This window comes from Sinocyclocheilus anshuiensis, unplaced genomic scaffold (assembly GCF_001515605.1).
Source record: "Sinocyclocheilus anshuiensis isolate Anshui unplaced genomic scaffold, SAMN03320099.WGS_v1.1 scaffold2082, whole genome shotgun sequence".
Taxonomy (NCBI): Eukaryota; Metazoa; Chordata; class Actinopteri; order Cypriniformes; family Cyprinidae; genus Sinocyclocheilus; species Sinocyclocheilus anshuiensis.
Window position 1 is genome coordinate 89,749 of NW_015555845.1, and position 27,035 is coordinate 116,783.

At 40.6% G+C, this 27,035-nt stretch overlaps 1 protein-coding gene across 2 annotated transcripts in view; it reads right to left on the reverse strand.

The window, feature by feature from the left end:
- The window catches only part of LOC107675612 (voltage-gated potassium channel subunit beta-1-like), a 116,559-nt gene that overhangs the window by 70,982 nt on the left and 18,542 nt on the right, over positions 1 to 27,035 (reverse strand). The gene's annotated exons all lie outside the window — the stretch shown is intronic.

The following is a 27,035-nucleotide window of genomic DNA, read 5'->3' on the forward strand; positions in this document are numbered from 1 at the left end:
TATTTATTATGTATATATAAATACACACATGCATGTATATATTTAAGAAAAATATATTGTTTATATATTAAATATATTTATATAAAATATAAATTATATGAATATAAATATATACATGCAAATATTTTCAAAATATATACTGTATATATACATAATAAATATACACAGTACATAAAATTAAGCGTTAGCGTTAGTTGCATGATTCTCAGCTGATCACATCTACCTATAGGAATATACGACACCTATCGCAGCATTCCTATATAAGCTCTATTCAGTATTATTCAGCACTTCTAAGCAAGTGCAAGCAGCACTTAAAAAAAAAAAAAAACATATATTATAATAATAAAAAAATACACGTAACAACAATTGTTTTCCTCTGGTTCCTCACTTGCTGAGCTTGGGGTGATGCTTCCCCCATAAATATATTATTAAGCAACATTTCCTGCTAAGTTTCTTATTTCATTCTCATTGTTTAATGCTATATTCATGACAGGCTGCATGGATGGGCAGGCAGTTTTTTGTCCAGAACAGAACCATACCTCCAAACCAAATTTTATGCTAAGTATCTATCATTTTGACGATAGTGATTCTCAGCTGATCACATCTACCTATAGGAATACGACACCTATCGCGGCATTTTGTTCTGTTCTGTTAACCCTAGGGGGGGTTATTATTGCTGCTCTCCCTGCTCATTCATGACAGGCTGCATGGATGGGCAGGGAGTTTTTTGCCCAGAACAGAACCATACCGCCAAACCAAACTTTATGCTAAGTATCTATCATTTTGACGATAGTGGTCCTGACAGAACATATATTATGTGAACAAAAACCTTTATTTTGGATGCGATTAATCGTTTGACAGCACTGGTATTTTTGTTTTTATTAGGTTTTTTAAATGTCCAAATAGTTTTGTATTAATTTTTATTTCAGCTTGAGATTTAGTTATTTGAGAACAGGTTAAATTAAATTAAAAGGGCAAAACTGATTTTGTTTTACTTAATTTTTAAGCATTAAAAACATTTAAATATAGTTTTAGTGAACTGTACTAATATGGTTTGTCAGTTACGTTGTGACTCATGTTGTGATACATTTCAGTAACACCACTAAAAAAGGACAATGAATATTATTTTAATTTTACTTCAGGAACATTTTTCAAATGTGTTTTTGTTCATTTAAAAAAATATATATATAAATTGTTTGAATATTTGGTTTATTGTTATTAATGTTATTTTTTTTTTTTAAAAGCAATAGATGTCATTTCAATTAAAATAACAAGTAAAGGATATCTTAATCAAAAGACAAAAAAAAAACAAAACACTGGTTTTAACATTTTTAAAATGCTTTTGCGATCTGAACAATAATATCAGGATTGATTAAAGGTTTATATGAATGTGAATGCTAAGCTTTTACCATTTACATTCTCAAATTTCAATATTCGTTGACAAGGCAACTTTTAAATGGCCCTCAACTGAGGAAAAAAATGTCATCTGGGTCCAGATGGTGTACAATACCAGCAGAGGTTTACTGGTTCATGCTAGCCAGCCAAACTTTGTGTTGAATAGCAAAGGCATTGCTAGGCATCTGAGGTTATTAACACCACAGTCAAACAATAGCACTGGCAATGTCTTGATAAAGCATAAAGTATGTTTCTGGCCGTAGTCTAACACAGCGCCACTTAGCTTCAGTAATGCAGTGTGCTAAATCCCATAAACAGTTGAAAACATTACAGAGATTTTGTGACTCCACAGCAAATATGAAGATGGTCACGACAGCTGTGTGAGCACCATGAACCAGATGAAAGGGAATTCATTGTTTTTAAGAGATTTATTGATATCAAGTGGGTTGGGATTAGCGACAAACTTTGCTGGGAACACAGAAAAGTACTGACAGAGAGTGAAAATAAGGATGACCAAGAGAGAGAAAATGCAAGCGGGTGCATTCTGCAGTGAGAGTGTATTACCTCTGTGCTACTATCAGTATGAATTTATTTCTCTGCATCAAGGCCAGAAAATGAAGGTGCAGGATAATAACAGATTCACCGTACTGCAGATAATAAACCTGCATGTGTGACAGATTACACATGGATAATGCGCAACCAGGACCCGAGAACTTACACAGCATGTTCTGTAATATACAGCCTGTCGTTACCATTAGTTTCCAAGGATCCATCTGTCAACTTGTGACAGTTCATAACAACATTAAGTTGAAGAGTGTGACCGAGGAAATGGCACAATCCCCTTTTCAAGACCCAGAGCAAGGTAGAAAGAAGCAGAAACAATAACATGACTAAAGGCTTATACTTATACACAGCAGGACCAAATATTTGAACCTACAGTACTAAAACTTGGCACAGAAAGTCATTCATCAAAGTTTTTTTTTCTTCAGTACATTAATATTAGTTTAAGAGCTTAGGTATCATGAAAAGCAACTGTTACAGAAATTAATAATCTAGGTTGATGTTCCTAATTTTAACAAAATAAGTGGGATTGTCTAAAAAATGTATACAATATATTTTTTTTTAATTAGTACTCGCCTGAATATACATTCAACTAGGATGCATTCAATTGATCAAAAGTGGCAAAGACATTTATAATGTTACAAAAATGTATATTTGAAATAAGTGATTTTCTTTTGACATCTATAATCACCAAAAAATCCTTAGCATGATAAGAACCATTATTAATAATTGTATGATTAAGTTTTTGATCAATAAATGCAGCTTTGGTGAGCATAGAATACTTCAGGACAATACTAAATAAAAAAAAGTAAAATATATATTTATTTATTTAGTATTGATTGATTGATTGTGATTGAATATTGTTAGTGCACATGTGGTTGTGAAGTCTTTGAGCCTCTGGGGTGAATTTGTATTTTGTAACTGACAGCACTGCAGAAGAAAGCTATCTATCATTGAAAAAGTGAGAGGACAAAAAAAAAAATATTGGGTTCCAGTGAGATTGAGAAAGACGTTTAAGATTACATTAACGGGGCTGCTCAAAATAAGCTGCACCAAAGACAAATGGAGCGTTGCGCACTGCAGGAAAACAGAGGAGCATGGCCACAACAATGGCACAGCTCAATGAAATGAGTCTTGTGTTGTAGGGGACAGCGTGTAATGTGTAATTCTCTGTCTACATCTACAATGTGACTGTCAATCTACACTGACAGTATCAAACAGAGCAGAACCATCTAGAGACCAATAGCTTTTAAAGCAATAAACGCACACACCACACATCTAGGTTTGTCTCATGTTAAAGTGGGGATGTTTAAACCTGAGAGTGAAATAGAGGTGTTAAAATCAGTAGACTGAGTTTAAACGATGTAATTAATCATCATAATCATGCTCTTTAAAGGCACTCCTGCAGGCTGTCTGGCCAGTGGCTCTGAGGGGACTGAAGGAGTTATTGCACCAGCAGCTCCTTTCAGCAGACTTGCACTGATCACTCGACATGTTTCTCAATGAATAATTAAGGGAGTAAAGCAAACGTATTGTTCTGATGTCAAACAGCATCAGAAAGTATTATATAGCATAGCGATTCAAAATAAAGAATAGTGACTGATCAATTAGGAGTGTTTTTCAGAAGACTGTGTGAGATCAAGGACATGACTTAAAACACACTCAAATATACATTCTACATTTATTGTGCCTGGATGTGTGTATGATGGACACAATCAGAAAAAAACGTATCTGTCTACAAGGAGTACATATAAGTTATTTTCTTAAAGTACAGTAAATGAATATTTACTGTATCTAAAAAAAAAAAATGCTTCAGCATACCATGATATTTTAGACAATGCTATGCTTCCAACTTTGTGGGAATAGTTTGGGGAAGGCTCTTTTTGTATTGCAGCATGACTGTACCCAAGTGCAAAAGCAAGGTCTATAAAGACATGGTTGAATGAGTTTGGTGTGGATGAACTTGACTGGCCCGCGCAGAGCCCTGAACTCAACCCCATTGAACACCTTTGGGATAAACTGGAAAGGAGATTGCAAGCCAGGCCCAAGTTGGTGTAAATTTGATTTTTACATTTATTAAAAAATAATAACTAGTATATGAATGCAAAAAAGAAGAAAAAAAAGATTATGTTTTCAATTAATTTCAAGTTTGATTTTGACATGATATAAAGCGGTGAGTGAGTTGTTTACTTAGTTTTTAATTAGACTTCACATTAGCACCATTATTTAAATGCAAATCATGCACAAAAACAATAGGCAGGATTTATCACAAGAACAGTGTAATACGCCTATCTTAGCACAATGGAGGCATTCCCTCCTCTCACATGACTTTACCCCATTTATTCTCAATTAGCCTACCTCCATCAAACCCACAGCATGCACAGATGTAAAATTGTAGGCCCAAATCCAGAAACACGTTAGCATTCTAGCACTTTTGGTTCCATCATACTGAAGGCAAAGGTTTTTTTTTGGTTAATGTCTTTGGTTAACACAAGCTCAAGATATTCTAACGTGTTATTCTATGACACGAAATACATCAGTAATGTTATTTTTTAAAGTGGCTAAATGGGACTACAGAAGTTAGCGGGGACATTAAACATCACACCGAACAAGTAAACTCATCTACTAACTAGTCCATTTTCACAGCCTCATTGTGTTTATAATCCTGCTCTTGCAAACTATTCTAATTCAGACTTTGAAAAAAAAAAAGAAAGACTGAAAGAGATGCCAGAAGCTTAATGGTGGTGAGGTTGAAGTCATGTGTACATGGTGTAGTATATGACATTTAGGCTTCAAAATTGATAAATGTTGTGTTAATTTGTGAAGATTACCATGAAGAACAAAATGTGTACAAACAAAACAGAGCATATTTTTATATTTTCTGCAATAATCCATTCGTATTGTTTTTTTTTTTTGAGGGAGCAGGGTGATGCTAACTTCCAGGTTGGCCTACAAAAATACATTATCACTGCAGGACTTAGGGGCCTTATTAAAACGCAACTCAGCTGTAACTTCAACTACTGGTGTCACTTTTGGACACTGTAAAATTAGTGATTTCTAAACTATGTAATGTCATATTTTTTTTTATATTTGTGCTGTTTTATTTTTGTACTGTGGATTATTTTCACTAAGAGGCACTGCCTTCCCTGCCCCAAACAGAATCAAAGACTTTTACTGCAGGCAGAGACCCAGATACACGCATTACTTCAACCTCAGCCAGTTCAAGGAGTTTACTGTAACCATGCTCTCCCTGCTGCTTTTCTGATGAGGCTGTGTGCGTATGTATGTGTGTGCATGTAGATGGTATAAAATTTAGTTGGAAGCTGAACTGTCATGATTACTTTAGAGAACATAACCCATAATCCGAGAAGAACAGAGTGAATCAGACTCATGCAGTATTCATGGAGAAATAATCAGAGAACAGTTCTCTCACCCATCTCTACTCTGTCATAATAAAGCAATGCGGCATAATATGATGGTGTAAAGTGGAGATGTGATTTGGGTCAATGAGATCCTGACCTCTGGTGATTCTGAGACCCCAGGTGCATCATCTGGAAGCAGTTTGAGCGCACATGAGCATACAAGCGTGCTATCTGCTTATGTGCCTCAGCATCTGTTTGTATGTATGTATATGAGTGTGTTTGTATGCATTGGCTCTTTCCAGAACAACACACCTGAGCCCTAGTTGGGTTTATGATGTTTATCATTGGGTTTTCAGGGTCAGCCTCAGTTCTTGCAGCACAGAGTTTGTCTCACGTCTGCAGTTTTGCTGTCCTCGAATCATTTCTGTGATCTCAGATTGCATTTCATTCTGTCTCTCTTGACCCTTTTCCAGTGTTAAAAGTCATTCTGGTGTGTCGGATCCATGTGCCGTGGTGTTATACTGTACACGAAATGGATGTGCCAGAGGAATTGTAACGGGTATTTCATGAAGGTTACAGTCACCGCATGCTATACTTAGAGAATCGCTGTCTCTTCAGACGTGCATCTCCGACCAGTACGGGACTAATTAGGTAAGAAGTCCCTGTGTACATGAAACATTATTTCATGCTTCATAGCAGAGAGACACAGAAGGTATGTGACATGTGAGAGAGAGAAGGTATAGTTATTACATAAGTGACAAAGACAGAAGATAGAAATTTGATGAAATACAGCGAATTAGACGATAGGATGAGAGAAAAAATCAGAAAGAAAAAAAGCACATGAGGCATATACAGCAGCGTTTGGCTGGTTTGACTTTGCCAGTATTCTGATATGTCAGGGGAGACCCCATCTGTGATCATTACAAAACTGTCTGCTTCTCTCACGTGCAAACACATACTACAGACATTCCTACTATGGAAATTTTTGTCCTCTACTATAAAATACATTATTGTTATAAAATATAATTTTATGAAGCATGACATTTTTGTTATTGGATACAACTTAAGAATATTGTGAAACACATTGGACAGCTACTAAAAAATAAAAAATAAAATAAAATACAAAAACATCAGCTGACCAATGCTTCTTGGTTTGACATTTTGTTAATGGCGCAGTGAAATGTATACATCATATGTGGCGCTTAAGTTTTCAAATGTGTTTTGGAGCCCATGTACCCTTGAAAAACAAAATACCACACTAAGAATTTTGCCTCTTGATTTAATAAAGTCCACCCAAACAGCAAAGGTCAGCTGTCACAATCAATTTCAGAAAAATAAAATGATGCAATATCTATGCTCTCATTCACACAATGTTCTTTTGGTGACTTTGCTTCCTGTCACAATAAAGAAATGAATGAAATCTGAAGTTAAAAATAAGCCGTAGTATGACACTCTACTTAATGAAGTCTGGCACTCGAGTTATTTAAAACAGAACTTTAATTAATTTCTTCAGAGGCTTCAGTAAACAAAATTGATTTGAGTGTCATGGGGCAATCAAAACTTCATTATACAAGAACTCAAAGGACTGCCTACCAACCACAGTGAACAATGCAAAATTAAACTTCTATTATCTAGATATATTTACTGTGCAGCAGATGATAAAGAAATATCTACTGCCAGATGCTCAATAGGTAGAACTTACGGATGCAGTGCCTCTGTGCCAGGCTAGCACACATAAATCAAGCTTATTGACAACGGGCCTTTTCCTTCTTACTCTGATGCTGATAAAAGTCTGAGATGTTGGGCTGCAAGTTTAATGGACAACAAAATGCAGAGGGGTATAATAAGATGCATGAAACATTGCAGATGATCCACCCAGCAGTAAAAAAAAGTGATTCATCTCATGAGGAAAGAATATTATATGTGATGTTAATATTTGGAGTTGTGTCAGACTGAGTCTGGAATCCTGACTGAATGGATCTTGCAATGCAGAGAGAAATGAAGTAAATAAAGTGTTGGAAATGAACAGTTGTGCTTGCCTGCCACATTGAGCAAAGCTTTGCCTTGTGCTCTGCTCAAAAGAAGAGGGAGCAATCTGGATAAATCAGGAGCAAATCACCTACTTCCACAGCTTGAGCTGCACGCAATGGAAACTGTCGCTGTGGACTCCTCGAGTCAAGAGATCTGACTGATGTAATCTAGTATATTAAAGGTCAACTGAAGAATAAATAAGATTAAAGTATTGTTGAGGTAAATTGCTTTGTAAAATGTGAGGTAGAAAAGTTCTGTTCAATGGGTAAATGTTTTCAGGGTGATCTCATTTATATTCATAGTGTAAGTATTGGTAAGTACTTGGTAATATACACTATAATGCATGTATTGACACAGAATCTGAAACGTAAAGCTTTTTATAATACAGTGATTTACCAAAATCATTTAGTGAAAATAATTGAAAATGAAATCAAAAATAAAATGTCAGCACTTCAATTTGGTTAACTAGGTAATTTTAGGTGATAAAGCATAGTACTAAAGTTCAACAAACAGCCTCAAAATTTCAGCCAAACAAATTTTACATATTGCTGCTCCAGCATTATATTTTGACACACTAAGTAAATGTCACTGTTTCAGTCTGTGATTTTGGACCTCTACACTATTTATTCCAAAACGGAACATTGTATGTTCATTTTATTGTATAAAAAGCTATATACACAGAGCCAGCCCAAGGCATAAGTATTAAGCGGCTGCTTAGGGCCCCCGTGGCCACCAAGGGGCCCCCAAGAGTACATGAAAAAAGCAACATTAAATATTTAAATAATTTATACGTATTATCTTATTATTTCAATAGCGACGCATCATGCAGGCACAATAGCGCTTTATGACAGATGTATGACTTTTATTTAGTTTTTCCTTTTTTATCAAAATATCCACAAACATTTTAACTAGCCTACATCATGACCTAGCCTATATGATATAGCCTATTCTGATTGTCAAATATGTGTACATTAATTTGTTTTGTCGTTTAAACAACCTTAATGACCATGTTAGTTGATCTATAATGCGCGCTGGACACTGTCGTGTGGATCTGTCGAATTTACATCACCTAAATTAACCCATTTCTCCCAAAATACATGAAAGTAAGTGGCCAGTGAACTGGGAGAAAACCGAGTAAACTTTATGGTTACCTACACAATGTGTATTCGATAGGAATAAAACACGTCGTCAATTTTTAATTGAAAGGTTTATTATTGACGCTTTCCATCGAAATCAGTGTGTATTTAACTAGTTATAAATTTCTTTTTTTGCTAGTACTTAATTGAAATGTCTATTTAAATGTCTGAAATCTTAAAATAAATTAAATAAAGCGGTTGAAAACACTGAACAATTTTGATATATGAAAAGCACCGAGCGTGTCTTTCTCTGGCTCAGCGCCAGCCAAAGCGCGGCGCGTCAAAGGGTTAAAATCGATCGCATTTTGGGGGTGTTTCATAAACTTGGTGCTGATAACAGCTTAACATTATTTACCTTAGCCTACCTTTGGGGTATTGCTATATTCCAACATCATTATGCTATAGATTAAGAGTTGTTGTTTTAGATGTGTGTTTAATAATATATGTTGTTAAAATAACATTCTGTTCCGTAAATGCATTGTCAGCTGGTTTATTTAGCTACTTTCAGTACACCACATTAAGTACGCCACTTAGTACTGTAAGACTTTGAATGTTAAATTGCAAATTAACATCTGACCACTCTTGTGGGTTTGCTACTGTTACAATTAAAAATCATAGAAGGGTATAAACATAACAGGCAGACATTGGTATGATGTAAGCAACACAACAACAAATAAAATCGATAATGGGTGTACGAATAATCAAGCATTGAAAATAATCAGTTGTATTGGCGGCACTGGGGGGGCCCCCATGTAAAATTCTGCTTAGGGCCCCATAAAGGCTTGGGCCGGCCCTGTATATATATATATATATATATATACATACACTTAATTAGTTTTTAATTAGCTTTCAGATTTTCTTGGTTAAATAAACATTTCATAAGAGAGAACAAAAATAATTATATTTTGCATTTTATTAACATTATTTTTATTTTATTCAATATTTTAAATAATACTTATACATTTCATAGTGTTTTTATGCATTTTTACATTTATTCCAAAATAATAAAGGCAGTAACAATTTGAACAATATTTTTGAACAATATTCTGCACCTTAGTATTGTAGAAAATTATAAAACAGTATGCAATAATAACATATTGAGTGTAAATTATAATTTTAATTTAAATTCTTAAATGGATGCCACCGTATTGGGACAATATAAGTGGTCCTGGATGGAAGGATACGAGAAGGCAGGGTCAGATCTAAGTGCAGCTTTAATGTCACAGCGAAGTCAAACAAAGGCAGTAGGTCAAAACACAGGAACAGACAGACTCAGGCTCTGGCCTCCATAGCCGTGACAGGACGAGCAGAGAGTTCTCAGACGGCCTCCATAGCCGTGACAGGATGGGCAGAGAGTTCACAGACGGCCTCCATAGCCGTGACAGGATGGGCAGAGAGTTCACAGGGAGCCGTAGCGAACAGACAGACAATCATCAACATACACAATACTTCGCAGTGAGTGTGTGTGTGAGAGCAACCTTTATAGTGCTCCAGATAGACAACAGGTGTGTGTATGTGTAATTAGTTCCAGGTGCGGGGCTTGTGGGAAATGTAGTCCATAATGAGAGCTGACTGATATCGTGACAGTGCCCCCCGCCTAAGAGCGGCTTCCATACGCTCAAACCAGAATTTCCAATTCATAGTCCACGGTGGAGTCGACAGCGGGAGGAACCATGATGGAGAGACTAGAGTTCCGACCGACGGAGATGGAGCTCACAAACGGCCTCCGTAGCCGTGACAGGACAGGAAGTGAGTTCACAGACGGCCTCCATAGCCGTGACAGGACGGTCAGAGAGTTCGCAAACGGCCTCCGTAGCTGTGACAGGACAGAAAGTGAGTTCACAGACGGCCTCCATAGCCGTGACAGCACAGGTAAAGAGCTCACAAACGGCCTCCATAGCCGTGACAGGACGGAAAGTGAGTTCACAAACGGCCTCTATAGCCGTGACAGGACGAGCAGTGAGTTCACAGACGGCCTCCATAGCAGTGACAGAACGGGCAGACAGATCAAAATCAGAGTTATCAGTAGAATTCAGACAAGCAGACAGTTCAGAATCAGAGTTATCCGCAGAATTCAGAAAAGCAGACAGTTCAGGAATAGGACTCACCACCGTGAGGGGAGCTGGAGCATATGCTGTTTCCCTGAGAGGTTCTGCAGCAATGGCCACCACCTCTGGGAGGTCCGTAGCGGGTGTCGCCTCCTCGGCTTCTCCTACAGCGGGCGCCGCCGCTAATCTTAGAGGGATTACCAGCGCTGAGAACACGGACACACCAGCCGCTCGCACCGATCTCAGCGGGGGATCCTCCACACCAGAGACCAACCTCTGGCGTTTTGTGGTCAATTCAAGGGGAACAGCCGTGGACGGACACGACTCTGGTTCCTTAGCTGCGACAGGATGAATCTCGGCAACGGCCACCATTACAGGAACGGGATCTGCCTCACCCACAGTGACGGAAGATCCAGACACCAGAAGAGCATAATCCATGAATTGGACCAGTGATCCATGAGGACCATCTCGGACAAGGTGAGGTTTTAGTGGCTCGTTTAGTCCATGAGCAAAAAAGTAAATGAGCATGAAATCCGGCAGGTCTGCATAGTGTGCAATATCTATAAAGATCGGCAAATCCCGACCGCTAACCACCCCTCACGGATGACCTAAGGGACAGACAGAGAACAGCGGAGACAGGACAAAGAGCATGACAGGCAGAGGAGGAGGGAGAGGGAGGTTGGGTGGGACAAAAGGGAACACAGCTTCATAATTAGTCTTTTTATCCACAAGTGAATGAGGACCATCTCGGACAAGGTGAGGTTTTAGTGGCTCGTTTAGTCCATGAGCAAAAAAGTAAATGAGCATGAAATCCGGCAGGTCTGCATAGTGTGCAATATCTATAAAGATCTGGATATGGTCCTCGAGGGTTTGTGCTCCCTGTCGTAGACGGACCAGTTCTTTTGCCAACTCCATCCTCAATCGGAACGGCAAGACACGGCTGCTGAATCCTCAGTGGCGAAGTATTCTGTTACGGAAGGAAGGATACGAGAAGGCAGGGTCGGATCCAAGTGCAGCTTTAATGTCACAGCGAAGTCAAACAAAGGCAGTAGTTCAAAACACAGGAACAGACAGACTCAGGCTCAGGAATCGCTAGGCACGGCGCCATAGCGAACAGACAGACAATCATCAACATACACAATACTTTGCAGTGAGTGTGTGTGTGAGAGCAACCTTTATAGTGCTCCAGATAGACAACAGGTGTGTGTGTGTGTAATTAGTTCCAGGTGCGGGGCTTGTGGGAAATGTAGTCCATAGTGAGAGCTGACTGATATCGTGACAATAAGCCCTCCCTACACCTACCCGATGTGATATGAGATTTGAAAATGGAGAAAAAAAAAGTTCGGGTGGAACCTAACCCGGGTCGATCACATAAAAAATGACTTCGGCTCACGCTTTATTATACGCCACTGAACTTGTTAATTAACAGTCGTCTTTTGTAGTAACCTTACATTGATGGGTGGAGTTAGTGTAAATAGCTTCTACCAACAAGGCGGCCTATTTGCACTTAGTGAAATAGACACTCCGTTTTTTAATAGTGAACTGATGTTCAGCTGTTCTTTTTAATAGTCAACTTATTTTCGGGTCATCATCATAAAAGCCCTGTAAACACTGTCACAGACACGAAGATACATTTCATCAAGCTGAATGCTCACTAACTCACACGGTCATCATGTTTTCAAGCCCTTTCAAGTTTTATTTTGACTGACACAAAGTAGTGATATCTAAGCGGGAGAGTTGTTTACTTAATATTTTGTCAATAACACCATCATTTTCTTCATTCAGGCCAAGAGCAAGTGTAGCTCTCTCCACGACAACACAGACACAGGTTGGTTCTTTAGAACGGGTGTTTTATTCTTAGGGTCGTCTTCTTTATGTCTTTCGCGCCTTTGACGTCTTAATGCCACAACGCCATGAGAACTCACTGGCCGCTTGTCATGAAAAGAGGTCTTTGAGTTTATGAAAATCTTCCTTACTGTCCTTTTGGCTTGTGACAGCACTGATTTTAAACTTAAACGTTTTTTAACTTAGTAGGGCCTTGTGATGCCTCCGCTCATCATCAGTCCATCGGGGCGACTAACAAGCACGTAATTTCCGTTAAAGTGACGCATTCTCGCACCTTATGTTTTAAAGTACACCAAATTAATTTACATCACATTACAACTCATTTACATTTTTAAATTGAACCTCAAATTAATTAATACAAGAAATTAAGGAGTTAATTACAAAATAATTAATTATGAAACAAATATACAGAACATCTACATAACAGCACTTACAGCTAGCACGAAAACAAGAGGCGGGATTTATCACATGAACCAATCACATCCAGTCAGAACTGATCATATCCAATTATAGCACGATGGAGGCATTGCCTCCTCTCACGGCTAGCACGAAAACAAGAGGCGGGATTTATCACATGAACCAATCACATCCAGTCAGAACTGATCATATCCAATTATAGCACGATGGAGGCATTGCCTCCTCTCACGTGATTTCCCCCCATTCATCTCAATTACAACCCAGTAAAGGCACGGCATGCCAAGGGGTCTCTGTTGTAAGTCTATGGGCCAAAGGGAGGCATGCCTCCGCTGTAACTTTACCTGTGGGTGTCGCTGTTGGACAGTGTTACTTTATAAAAACGAGTGAGTTTTATACTTTTAATGTCATATTTACTAGTAATGTTTGCATTGTTTCATTTTTGTAATATCGATTATTTTCTCATCCCATTTTTTGAGGAGACATTGCCTCCCTTGCCTCGGAGGAAACGCCCCTGATATATATATATATATATATATGCCTTGCGAAAGTATTCAAACCCCTTCATTTTCATCAATTTTCATCAACTTCAATTTTTCATCTTCAAGCAGCCTTATGTTAAATTGCTTTAAATTACTTTTTTCCCACATCAATCTGCACTCCATAATGGCAACGTAAAAACAGAACTGTCATAACTTTGTACATTTTAAAAAATAAAAAACTGAAATAAGTACATTGCATAAGTATTCAGTACTTAACTCAGTACTTAGCTGAAGCACCTTTACAGCCTCAAGTAGTTTTGGGTATGATGCGACAAGCTCTGCACATCAGCATTTGGCAATTATCTGCCATGCTTCACCTCACCTGTTCACCTCTCAAGCTCTGTCAGGTTGGATGGGGGCAGATGCAGATTTTCAGGTTTCTCCAGAAATATTTGATTGGGTTCAAGCCCAGGCTCTGGCTGGGCCACTCAAGGACATTCACAGAGTTGTTTATAAACCACTCTTGCTATGTGCTTAGGGTCATTGTCCTGTTGGAAGGTGAACCTTCTGCCCAGTCTAAGGTTCTGAATGCTCTGGACTGGGTTTTCATTAAAGCTATCTCAATATTTTGGTGCACTGAGCTTCTCTTCTACTCTGATGTGTCCCACAGTCCCTGCCGCTGAAAAACAGCCCCACCGCATGAGGCTGCTACCAGCACACTTTACTTTTGGGATGGTACTCTGCAGGTGATGAGCAGTGCCTGGTTTCCTTCAAACATGATGCATGGAATTGAGGTTAATCAGACCAGAGAATCTTGTTTCTCACAGTCTGAGGGTCCTTTAGGTGCTTTTTCGCAAATTCCAAGTGTGTTTTCATGTGTCTTCACTGAGGAGAGGATTGCATCTGGCCACACCAGCATAAAACACAGATTGGTGGAATGTTGCAGTGATGTTTGTCCTTCTGTAGGTTTCTCATGTCTCCACATATGATCATGGAGCTCAACTAGAGTGACCATCAGGTTCTTGGTCACCACTCTAACCAAAGCCATTCTCCATCAATTGCTCAGTTTGGCCAGGAGGCCAGCTCTATTGGCGAAGGAGGCTACATGCTTCTGTGAACCTTCAATGCAGCAGATTTTTTTTCTGAACTCTTCCCCAGATGTGTGGTTTGATCCAATCCGGTCTCTGAGCTCTACAGGCATTTTTTTTTACCTCAGGGCTTGGTCTTTGCTCTAATATGCATTTTCTGCTGTTAGACCTTTTATTAAGAGATGTGTGCCTTTCAAAATCATACCCATTCAATTGAATTTGCCACAGGTTAACTTCACTCAAAGTGTGGTAACATTTACAAGCAAAATTAATGCTCCTGAGCTAAATTTCAAGTGTCCCAGATAGGGATGGAACGATTACCGGTTTCATGATAAACCACGATAAAATGTCCTGACGGTTAGTATTATCGTTTAAAATTTAATTATCATTAAAACCATGTTTGATTATCGCAATTTTTAAATCTCGCGGTAAATCCTGTCCAGCCACCATCAGTCTGACGTGGGAGCAGCACGCATTGTTGTTTTTTGCACGAGATGATATGGCGGAAGGCAGTTAGAGCGCTCTGGAGATTTTTCAGCCATCTAAGAGGACCAAATCGGAGGTCTGGTCGTATTTTGGATTTTACAAGAGTCCTGAGGGCAATTTAATTGAGGACGGTCACCCTGTCTGCAGATCATGCAAAAAGAAAGTCGCTGCAAAAGGGGGAAACACATCAAATTTGCTGAGCCATCTGCGTGATCACCACCCACTGTTATAGCGAATGCAAGGTAAGTTAACTTTTATCTCAATACCAAAACTAACTAACTGTTAGGGCAAATAATTGGACAAAAAATATTAATTAGAGAATAAATATTTCATTATCTCACTTGTAATTAACGCAAAGCTTCCGCGAAGAAAAGATCGCAGCAAGTGGCTTTGAGTCAAGACAAACGAACACGTCCAAACTATTAAGGTTGACATTTATAGAATAATGTATTGTATATTCGTAGTAAACTTATTACACAGATATTTTTTTTACCTATAATATATAATTGCGGGGACATGAAATATTGAATTAAGATTAATGTTTTAAAATCTTACCTGTTTATTAATCCATTATTTACAGTGTACAAAGCAATCGTCCAGACAATATGATCACTAAAGCAATATTATAGTAATATTCCCCCAATGAGCCTTCTCGCACAGACACTGTGCAAGGTCAGGGAGGATGAGGAACAGGTCCTGCTGGTTGTGCCGTATTGGCCCACCCAGATCTGGTTTTTGGAAGTTATGCTCCTCATGTCAGCCCCTCCCTGGAGCAGCCCTCTGGTGAAGGACCTTCTTTCTCAGAGGCTTGGCAGCTTTGGCACCCACGTCCAGATCACGGGACGTGGCAGACCTAAGTGATCTCCCACCGGCGGGTAAATTCCTCTGATATCATTTTCAATACATTCCAAAACTGAGACGCAAGACGGCAAGTTGCATTTGAATGAAACGAGAGCGCGTCCGTGCCTCCGTGGTGATATGAGAGACATGAATGTGCGCTGTGTTATAGGCCTAATGCGTCGCTAATGACAACAGCCATTATAAAGAAGGAAATGCAGCAGAACAGAATCGATATTCCATGAGTTTAGTCATCTGACCCAACCAACTTATTGTTCATTTAAAATGTGTGTGTGTGTGTGTGTGTGTGTGTGTAAGTGATTTATTATTATTATTATTGATAATATCATTGATGATAATAACAATAATAAGTAATACTAATATTGGATATACACACACATGCATAAGTGAGTGAATATTATTATTATTATTATTATTATTATTATTATTATTAATGATAATGCATTTGCTATTCCCTTGTTTACAGAGTGGGCGTGCAGCAGGCAAACCCAGTGGTGCTTCTGGTCCCTCGACTCCCTCCTCATCTACAGTTGTGACACAGACACTTGAACAAGCATTTAAAAGGCAGACTGCTTATGCACCCACATCAAAAAATGCTCAAGACCTCACTGCAGCTATTTCATATTTCATTGCAAAGGACATGATGCCATTTCAAATTGTTGAGAGGCCTGGTTTTCAGAGGCTGATGAAAGTTGCTGTACTACACTACAAAGCGCCATCACGAAATTTTTTTTCCAAAACTGAAATACCAAACCTGTACAACCAGGTCAAAGCTGATGTTGTAAAAAAATTAATTCAAGGAACATGGTTTGCTGCAACTACTGACCTCTGGACTAGTGAAAGCAGTGGTAGTCAACCCTATATAAGCTTCACTATCCATTACCTCACCCCAGACTGGCAACTGGAGTCAAACTGCCTCGAAACTCAATTCTTCCCAGAAGATCACTCAGCTCACAACATCAGCGAGTTTTTTGAGAATATGCTGGAAGAATGGGGGATCAACAAAAAAGACCTGGTCTGCATAACCACAGACAACGCAACAAACATGATTAAGGCTTTTGAAGGGTTCTCAGACGTGTGGCTTGGGTGCTTTGGCCATAATTTGAACCTGGCCATCTCAAAGGCTTTGAAAATTCAGAGAGTTGAAACAGCAGTCAAGGCCTGCCACCATCTGGTCCAGGGCTTCTCACGGAGCTGGCGGATAAGGCGAGAACTGAGGGAAAAATCAAGCTGCCCGCAACGTGCCACAGAAGGCTCTGATACATGATGTGGTGACTCGATGGGGATCTACATACAAGATGGTTGAGCGTTTCCTTAGTCAACAGCAACCAGTCTGTGCAACACTGGCTGGAGAAAGAGGAGCATGGCATTTGATGCCCAAGGATACTGAAATAACTGTCATGGAGCAACTGTGCCAGCTCCTCTAACCTCTGAGCAAGTTAACGGATGCACTTGCCTCAGAAACACGAGTAACACTGTTAGCCATCAAGCCTGTCCTGGACCACATCAATTGCGATGTTCTAGTGGAAAAGGATACAGATACATCCCTGACCATAGAGATGAAAAATTTAATGAGAGAAGATCTCAAAAATAGATACACAGAGAAAGCAAAGAGAGTCATGAACATGGCTTATTTCATTGACCCCCGCTTCAAAAGGAGCTCTTTAAATGAGTCTGAGGCTTCAAAAATTGACACTGACTGTGTCCAGGAGGCTGTGATGCTGGCTGCACAAGTCAGGGAAGAACCACAAAGCACCTCCACCAGCAGCAGCACCTCCACCACCACCAGCACTCCCACAGCATCATCGGAGGGCAAAGGCCTAGCCGGGTTGCTGAGAAAGATTACTTCAACAACAAGGCAGCAAAGAGGTGAAGAGGGTCAGATTCCGACCACTCTATAAGACCGTGTAAAAGGAGAAATCAAAGTCTACCTGTCTCTGCCCCCACTTCCAGCAGAAGAGGATCCACTGGTGTGGTGGAGGGGACATGCATCAGAACTGCCTCACCTTGCCAGGGTTGCCAGGAAGCTTCTGTGCATCCCAGCAACCAGCGTGCCTTCAGAGAGAGTATTCAGTGCAAGCGGGCATATTGTCTCCCCTCAAAGAGCACTACTTAAACCAGACAAAGTTAATATGCTGACATTTTTGCATTTCAATCTCAAGTGAACAAAGATGCATATAATATGCAGGATGTTAAGTCAGCTGCACTTTTTTTTCTTTTTTAAGTAGAGAACAGACATACAATCATTGCGGTTCATTTGATTTGTTTACATATGGTTGTATTGTTACATGCACATTGCTTTACTTGTTTTGTTTTTATGTGTGCATTTGATGTTCTTATTTAAGGTACTGTTTAATAAAACCTGCACTAGGAAAAGCTCTCAGGGCTTCATGTTAATGTAATAATTTAATGTGTATGCTTAAAACAAGTGCAATTGTATTTGTTGTTTGTTGATTTTCAAATATAAAACTTATTGAAATGTTTTCAGTGTATGTATCAGTTCTTTTTTAACATTTTCATCTCATTTTAACAAAACCGTGATAAAATTGATAATCGTGATATGAAATTTTCATACCGTTACATCCCTAGTCCCAGATAAGGGTATGAATACTTATGCAATGGAATCATTTAAGTTTTTTATCTTTAATAAATTTGCAAAGATGTTAAAAACATCTCGGTTACGTACGTAACCCTCAGGAACGGAGACGTTATGTTGTGACACAACATTATGGGGTCTTACTTGGGAGCCCGAATCCTCTCTGATTAAGAGAAAATGCCAATGAAATTTGGCTAGTGGATTTTGCATGCTGAGCCACTCCCCGTGCACATGGGTATAAATAGGCGACAGGTGCATCCACTCATCATGTTTTATGCTGAGGAGCCAAGAACTTGTCCCTGGCAACCAGTGATGGTTCGAGGTTGTGGCATGGCGACATAACGTCTTCGTTCCCTCCATCAGGAAACGAGGGTTACGTACGTAACTGCGTAACGTAACGTAAGGGCACTACGGAGGCCACATCCTCCCGTAGGGAGGTGACGTGTAGACACTAATATGGACTGACCAAGGCCTGGGGCAGTACTACATATGGAATGGGTTTCTGAGGCAGGTCCTACCTAAGAGAAGGGATGGAATGACTGCCAGCAGAGACTGACAGAATGGTCTGTCAAAGGGAAGACATGGGTTCATCGAGAGGGAAACCTTACCATGGAAAATACACATATGGGATCGCCTGAAGGGAATCAAGCCATGTGGACACCTAGCCCAGTACAGGGGCTGACCGGAGACCCGGGCAAGCTAACACCAATACTGGGCCTGGCGTCAGACTGCTCTGAAAAGGTGTGGTGGGAACCTTGGGCACGTATCCAGGCCGGGGTCTCAGGCCAACATGTGAGTAGGCCGGCCCGAACACAAGGCACTCTTCACTCACTGAAAATGCTTGGAGGTCCCCGACCCTCTTGATGGAAGTGAGCACGGTCAGGAGCACTGTCTTAGCAAATAGGAATTAAGCTCAACTGTGTCCAGCGGCTCAAAGGGATCCCTCTGAAGGCCAGCCAACACGGTAGAGAGATCCCAGGAGGGCACCAGGGGTGGCCTAGGAGGATTTAACCTTCTGGCACCCCTCAGGAACCTGACGATGAGACCGTGCTTTTCCAGGGACCGGCCGTCCACTGCATCGTGATGTGCTGCGATAGCAGCCACATACACTTTCAAGGTGGAGGGTGACAGCCTACGCGCCAACCTTTCTTGCAGGAAAGAAAGCACTACTCCAATCGTGCATCTTCGGGGGTCTTCTTGGCGAGAAGAACACCAGATCGTGAACAGACTCCAGTTCAAGGCAAAAGCTCGCCTCATAGAGAGGGCTCTGGCCTAAGTAATAGTGTCTTCCACCGCCGGTGGGAGATCACTTAGGTCTGCCACGTCCCGTGATCTGGACGCGGGTGCCAAAGCTGCCGAGCCTCTGAGAAAGAAGGTCCTTCACCAGAGGGATGCTCCAGGGAGGGGCTGACACAAGGAGCATAACTTCCAAAAACCAGATCTGGGTGGGCCAATACGGCACAACCAGCAGGACCTGTTCCTCATCCTCCCTGACCTTGCACAGTGTCTGTGCGAGAAGGCTCATTGGGGGAAACGTATACTTGCGTAAAGCCCGAGGCAAGCTGTGTGCCAGTGCGTCCATGCCGAGGGGGGCCTCGGTCAGGGAGTAATACAGCTGGCAGTGGGAGGACTCATGGGAGGCAAACAGGTGTACCTGAGCTTCCCCGAATCGACTCCAGACCAGCCGGATCGTCTCGGAATGGAGTCGCCATTCTCCGGGGAACGTGAGATGTCATGAGAGCACATCGGCTGCACGATTGAGCTCCCCCGGGATGTGGGCAGCATGCAGCGACTTGCACCGCGTCTGACTACAGAGGAGGAGATGGCGGGCGAGTTGTGACATGCAACATGATCGTAGACAACCCTGCCAGTTGATGTACGAAACGGTCGCAGTGTTGCCCAAGCGGACCAGCACATGCTTGCCAAGCAGCAGTGGCTGGAACCGCCGCAAGGCTAGTAGCACTGTCAGCAACTCGAGGCAGTTGGTGTGCCAAAGCAGTCGAGGTCCTTTCCAGAACCCCGAGGCTGCCTGTCCGTTGCATGTAGCGCACCAGCCAGTACTGGAGGCATCTGTCGTGACAACAACATGCCGAGACACTTGTTGTAAGGGCACTCCAGCCCGTAGAAAGACAAGGTCCGTCCAGGGGCTGAATGAGTGGCAACTAGTCGACATGATGGTCACGTGAACTGTACCGCGGCGCCATGCCCATCTCGGGACTCGGGAGTGTAACCAGTGCTGAAGTAGTGTCATATGCAGCAATCCAAGTGGCGTGACTGCAGATGCGGATGCCATATGCCCCAGAAGCCTCTGAAAGTGTTTCAGTGGTATCACTGTCCTGCCTCTGAAGGAACTCAGGCAGTTCAGCACGGACTGGACACGCTCCTTGGTGAGACGTGCCGTCATACTCACCGAGTCTAACTCCATACCGAGAAAAAAGAGATTCTCTGCCTGGGGGAGAGCTTGCCCTTTACCCAGCTGACCCGAAGTCCCAACTGGCTGGACCCACCAGGTCCCTGTGATCACACAACTGTTCTCACGAGTGGGCCATGTTCGAGATCCTGATGCCCACTTCCTGTAAGGGGGCAAGGGCACCCTCCGCAACTTTTGCAAATATACAGGGGGGGGGCTGTTCCAGGGAAAGCCCGAAGGGGAGAACCCTGACAGCCATGCCCGACCCTCGATTGCATACTGTTCATACGCAGGTTCAGCGAGCTGGATGCCCAGACACTGAAGACAACGATCGTGGCTGTCGACAGAGGATAGGAAATGACCGCAAGCAAGAGGACACTTTAAAAAGACACATGCCGTCCGCAATCAGAAACTGCTCTTTTAGATGAAGCACCCAGGGGAATCGTTGAATTAACAGGGATGCCGCAGATTGTGCCGTAACACCACCCAGAACAGCTCCTTCTTCCAGCAGCAGAGAGAATTTGCCTGGCGCTGAAGCAAAAATCTGATGAGTGGATGCACCTGTTTTATACCCGTGTGCACAGAGAGTGGCTCAGCATGCAAAATCCACTAGCCAAATTTCATTGGCGTTTTCTTTTAATCAGAGAGGATTCGGGCTCCCAAGTAAGACCCCATAATGTCGAGTCACAACATAACTCTTAATGACTGACAGATAGAGAACCTGTTATTTTCTTTGTCATTATGGTGTATATAGTGTAGATTGATATGGGAAAAAAAAAGTAATTTAAAGCATTTTAACATAAGGCTACAACATAACAAAAAGTGAACTACTTCAATAGACCAAGCAAAATACCAATCTTTAAAATATAATATAAAATCCGAGAAGGACTTTAACTTTAAGCGACAAGCATACGGAAAACAAAAATATTGTTTCCTCTTTTTTCCTGATGTTTGTTATTATTTAAAATTTGATATACATTTTATAAACTTTTTTTTTAAATTTACCACATAGGCATGTTGACAATAACCAATGAGAACATGCAACAATCCTGACGAGTCTCATAGCAATAGAGCAGAGGCGAGAAAGCTGCGGAGAATCCACTTGCCTGGAAGCTTCCGTAACTGATGTAGATTGACAGAAAATTACCATTGTTCTTCAAAAAATTAATTTTACGTACTTATTACCAACACTTTATTAAGCTTTAAGTTACATCTTCTAATGACAAGGGATTACCTTATAATCATGTTTATATTAATTAGCCCGTGAACTCATTCTCTCAGACGGCCTGGGTATGCAGAGCATTCACAGCTTATATAGACTGAACGCCACTGATATACATTCAATAAAAATAGTGATGCACTGAAATTTCTGCACCCAAAAATATCCAGATATGTGAATAACTATATATTAGTTTATATTGACAAACTTTGTTTTTCTGTTTAAAAATAACAGTTACTGTACATTATATTTTAAATTTCAATTCATTTTAATTCCACGTCCTTACATTGAAATATAGATTGCCTTTGCAGATCTGCATCCTGTTTGCTATACCTTTTGTATTTAAATTACATTTAGGAACTGAATTTCAATTGAAAATCATTCTCACTTCAATTTCAGACATACAAATAAAAAAAATCTGAAGATTGGTCAGAACAAAATATCAGTAGGACTCTCATTTATTAGTAAAAGTACAGTGTTATGCTAATTTATCAAATAAATGATGAAAAGCTATGAATACTAATCCGATCACATTGGTGTCTTCACCAACTGTTCAACCAAAACTGCCAACTCAGTGGCAAAAAAGAGAGACTTTTTCCATTCCACTGCACTACTTTTCCATTGTTTTTCTATGTAAACACACTAGATGGACATCATTGACCGTTGCGCTCAAGTCTTGCATCTTTTGCAGCATCTTGCACAAGACAGGAGTTCTTCAAATGCAGTGCTCAGGTTAAAAGAAGTTCAACTTTTAAAAAAACGTGTCTTGAGACCTTGTGTATTTTTCTCATTTCACTGCCCACATCTCATTCTGTGTGAATGACCTCTTACTCATACCTTTGCTGAACTGAGACTATCAGGAATCTTCAAAAAAACAGAAAAAAAGTGATACTACAAAGTTACATTTATACGATTTAATGCAAATTGCAGTACAGTTACAACAGGAACAGTGGGGCTTTGCTGAAATGGTATATTTATGCATCAACCTAGATCTGTAAACATGAGGCTACACCACCCTAAAAAATAAAGATCTCCTCAAAGAGCTTTAACTGAGCAGAGGAACAGCTGTACTCCAGTCTTTTGCTATGTACAATGCCCTCACAGAAGAAATTAGTTGGCATGCATTAATCTGTAAGTGAGGTGTTATTTCTCTTGGGTCTCATTTACACCTTCACATGTTGAGCTGAGCTGTTTCCCTCCCCATGATGCCAGGATGCAGTTACCCTGTGATTATTCCTTCCCCTTCTGTGTGAGACTGAGTCAGAGGACAGATCCCGAGTTCAAGCTCACACTCACACACAAACACATACGCACATCAAACTCTCACATGAGTGCAACGCAGGCACACTAATACGTACTTACAATCGTAATTACACTCTGAGCTGGACAGAGCATGAGAGAGAAAGAAGGTCGCCAAGCAACATTGGTGCGAGTGGGCAGAGGGAAAAAAACTCCACTGGCTTTAGCGTGAGGATTCAAGCATCCGCTTAGCGTTAGCTTCTGGCGAGACTTCAGCACCTTGTGTGGGTGTCCGATTGAGTGACTGCTTAAAACATCACACACTCGTCATTTCATTACACTCAATGAAAGTATAAGAACTCAGAGAAAGAGATCAGTTTGTGAAGAAATTAGTCTGACTCATCAGCATATCTAAGAGTATTTGTGATTAAATCAGTTTCTCATTTCCTTTCTCTTGCTCCTTCTAACAAAACTCAACTAATACATCACGTGTATTTTTGAAACCATCAGCTTATCTATTTTTATGTAATTAATGTCAATATAACAACAGGTATCTTTCGATTAATTATACTATGCTGAGTATTAAAATCAATTTGAATGCGTTCAAGTGAAATTTCCAAAAAAAAAAAAAAAGTAAATAAGACATTTTTTATTAGAATAAATATTTTTCAAAAATAAAAATTGTAAAATTAAAAATATATATTGATAATTACTTTGCATGCTTATAATAGGTCAAATGTGTCTGCTTACACAAATTAATTATCTTAATAAAATAAATATATATAATATATAACTGATTACACTGTAGTGCTTTTACAGCAGTTTTTTTCATAATAAATAAATAAATACATTTTTAAAACATTAACTTTTGATAGTTTTCATGATTATCATAAGGAAAATGTGTAAGCAAGTAAATAAATAAATAAATAAAACATTTAATTCATGCAATGAAATTGCACCTTAGGAAGATAATTTGCTAAAAGAGTAAAATCATCTACCCAACTTGACACGCTCCTTGTTGTAACTTGCCTATAGGGGACCAAGTAAGCCATGAATAACAAAATAAAATGACAACAGGTTGAAGATGCCCCATTCTCAGTACTTTGTTTTCCATTGCATTCCATCACACAGATTTACTTTCTGGTATCTGCTCTCAGCTGGATAATAAGGAGTTCAGTTTTAAAAAAAAAAAGTGATTGATGATGCCCTTTTGCAGACAAAGCTCTTCCTGGCTTCTGCTGTGGTACCTCAAAGATAACAGTCTAAAAGTGATGCTCCAAAGTAAAGTCCAAGCTATGCACTCTTAAAAATAAAAGTGCTAAAAAGTGCAGCATTACCATAGAAGAACCCGCCCCCCTCCCCCAAGTTTGGAAAGTTTCCATAGATATTAAAGTTTCTTAAATGAAACCACCAATGCCAATAATGAACCTTTACTTTTAAGAGTGTAGCAGGAGCGTTTCATTGTAAGGAGAGCTGCATATGGCATGAAACAATTTATCATTAGACTGGTATGGTAATTATTCAAATGGAATGACAAATGCTCATATGTGCTGGAGGCATCTCCAAGAAAAGGGAACGTGATTCGTAGTGAAAAGCTGCCAAAGGTCTTAGTAATAATCACTGACTCCCTCTGTAAAACACACAAATAGATCATAAAGCCCTCGCAACATGGCATAACAGTACTCACAATTTATTGTTCCGACAACGTGTGATTCAAAGACGTATTTTATGAAGGAATACTGTGATATGTAAATATCTGGGAAGGTTCTGTTCAAGAATCTTGGAAAATGAACAAAGCCTTTTGAAAAACAGATTATGTAAATCTTTCCCCAACAGATGAACGTTGCAGCAGAAGCCGCTTCTCTCTCCGTTTCTACCTGAAATCCTTTTAGGCAACAACAACGCCTGAAGTTAATTTGAAAAGAAAGGTGATGTGAGAAGATTTATTGTATAAAAGTATAATCTAACAAAGTGGGTGTACTGGATATCTGTTTCTTTGAGTGAAGAGAGATGCATTTCGTTCTGCTGAGCAAGCTGTTCTTTAATTACAGGGCATGTGATTATTATGTTTTTTAAATTATGATGACACATTTGGCTGGTCTATGCTTTAAGATGACTGAGAGAAACCAAATAATTTTTTTTTCCTGTTTCAGAAACTCTTTCTATTATTTTTGATGGGTGTGAACGGTAACTGAAATCAAAAGACATTCAAACACTCAACACTGTCTCGTCTGATCATTCCTGTACAAAACCACGGTGTTTGCATGCTGCCAGCCGGTCTGACAAAAGTCTTTTGTCGAGTCTGCTTTACTTGAAACAGACAGAAAAACGCTGAAATGTCACTAAATCATGCCAATGCTGATTCAAATTCTTTACCATGTCATTGCTTGTGTAAGTAGTTTGTTATGCAACTGTTCAAGTTTTGTGCGAGGGAGTAATAAGCCCTGTGGAGCACAATAAGCCTTTTGATGAGAGAACCAATCACCTGTATCAACTCCAAGGCTGTTTCACATTGGACTGACTCATAATCCTGCAGTTTCTGATGATCCATATGTGTGATTTTATGCCATATCCCATTTAGCCCATTTATTCTGCCCATTCAATTTACATATGGAAAACAAATTACATTATTGGAGCACTACTTATGAAAAATACCTTATTATGAAGATGCCCCTTATATTTAACAATATTTTATGTAATACATAGAAACATTTAATTAATACATATGAATGTATTACATCAATGTAATATAACTGATTAATACAATAATTTATTGTTATATGCTATATATTTCTATTATACTACCACTGTTCCCTTTCAGTCAGTCACGTTCGACGTTACGTCAGTCGTGACTGACGAATTGGGATCTCGCACGAGAGCACAATCACCTTCGAGTGTTAACTAAACAAGCCAATGACAGTTGGCGTGCGTGTTTCGCCACGCGCACCCCGCCCCGCAGCGCGGGTATAAAAGGAGAGCGCGTGCAAACGCACATCAGCTTTTCGCTTCGGAGCCGAGCCTTCTACAGGACGAATCTCCGCGAGTGTTTGGAAAACAGCTGGCGTTGGTGTTACGGCGTGTCAGCGGGGGTTGCCATCCAGGCTGCTGAAACCTCGGCGGGCTGCAGCTTTCATTCTGCGGTCTCGCCGCGACCTCCCCTGGGCGCTTCAGCGCTCTCTAAAAGAGTAAATTTCCTTCAAAAAAGAGCAATTTCTAAAAGAGCTCCACGAGCGACGGGCGTCTTTTTAAAGATGGCTTCCCGCTCGTGCGTTTCTGGATGTGGTCGTTTCCTGGCTTCATCTGACGGTCACGATCGCTGTATCTCGTGCTTGGGCTTTCAGCACGCTGAAGCAGCGCTCGTGGATGAGTCATGTTCTCATTGCGGGAACATGAGCATCGCGATGTTGCGGTCCAGATATCTCCTCATCAAACGGGGGGGTATCCCCCTTGCCATGCCCCGTTCTAGCTCCTCGGTCTCTCGGCTGCAGCCCCTCTGTCTGCTCGTCGCCGAGGGCGCCCTCCTGCGGCCTCCACCTCCGCTCCGGCGCGGCCACAGCAGCAGCCTTCACAACGGCCGCAGCGTGGAGCTGGCCGCAGGGAAACGCATCTTTCAATGCGTCTGTCCTTTCGATTGGTTCGCAGCGATCGACCTCAAGGACGCGTACTTTCATGTCTCGATTCTCCCTCGACACAGACTGTTTCTCCGCTTTGCGTTCGAAGGGCGAGCGTATCAGTACAAGGTCCTCCCATTCGGGCTGTCCCTGTCGCCTCGTGTTTTCACCAAGGTCGTGGAGGCAGCCCTCATTCCATTGAGGGAAGCGGGCATTCGCATTCTCAACTACCTCGACGACTGGCTCATATTGGC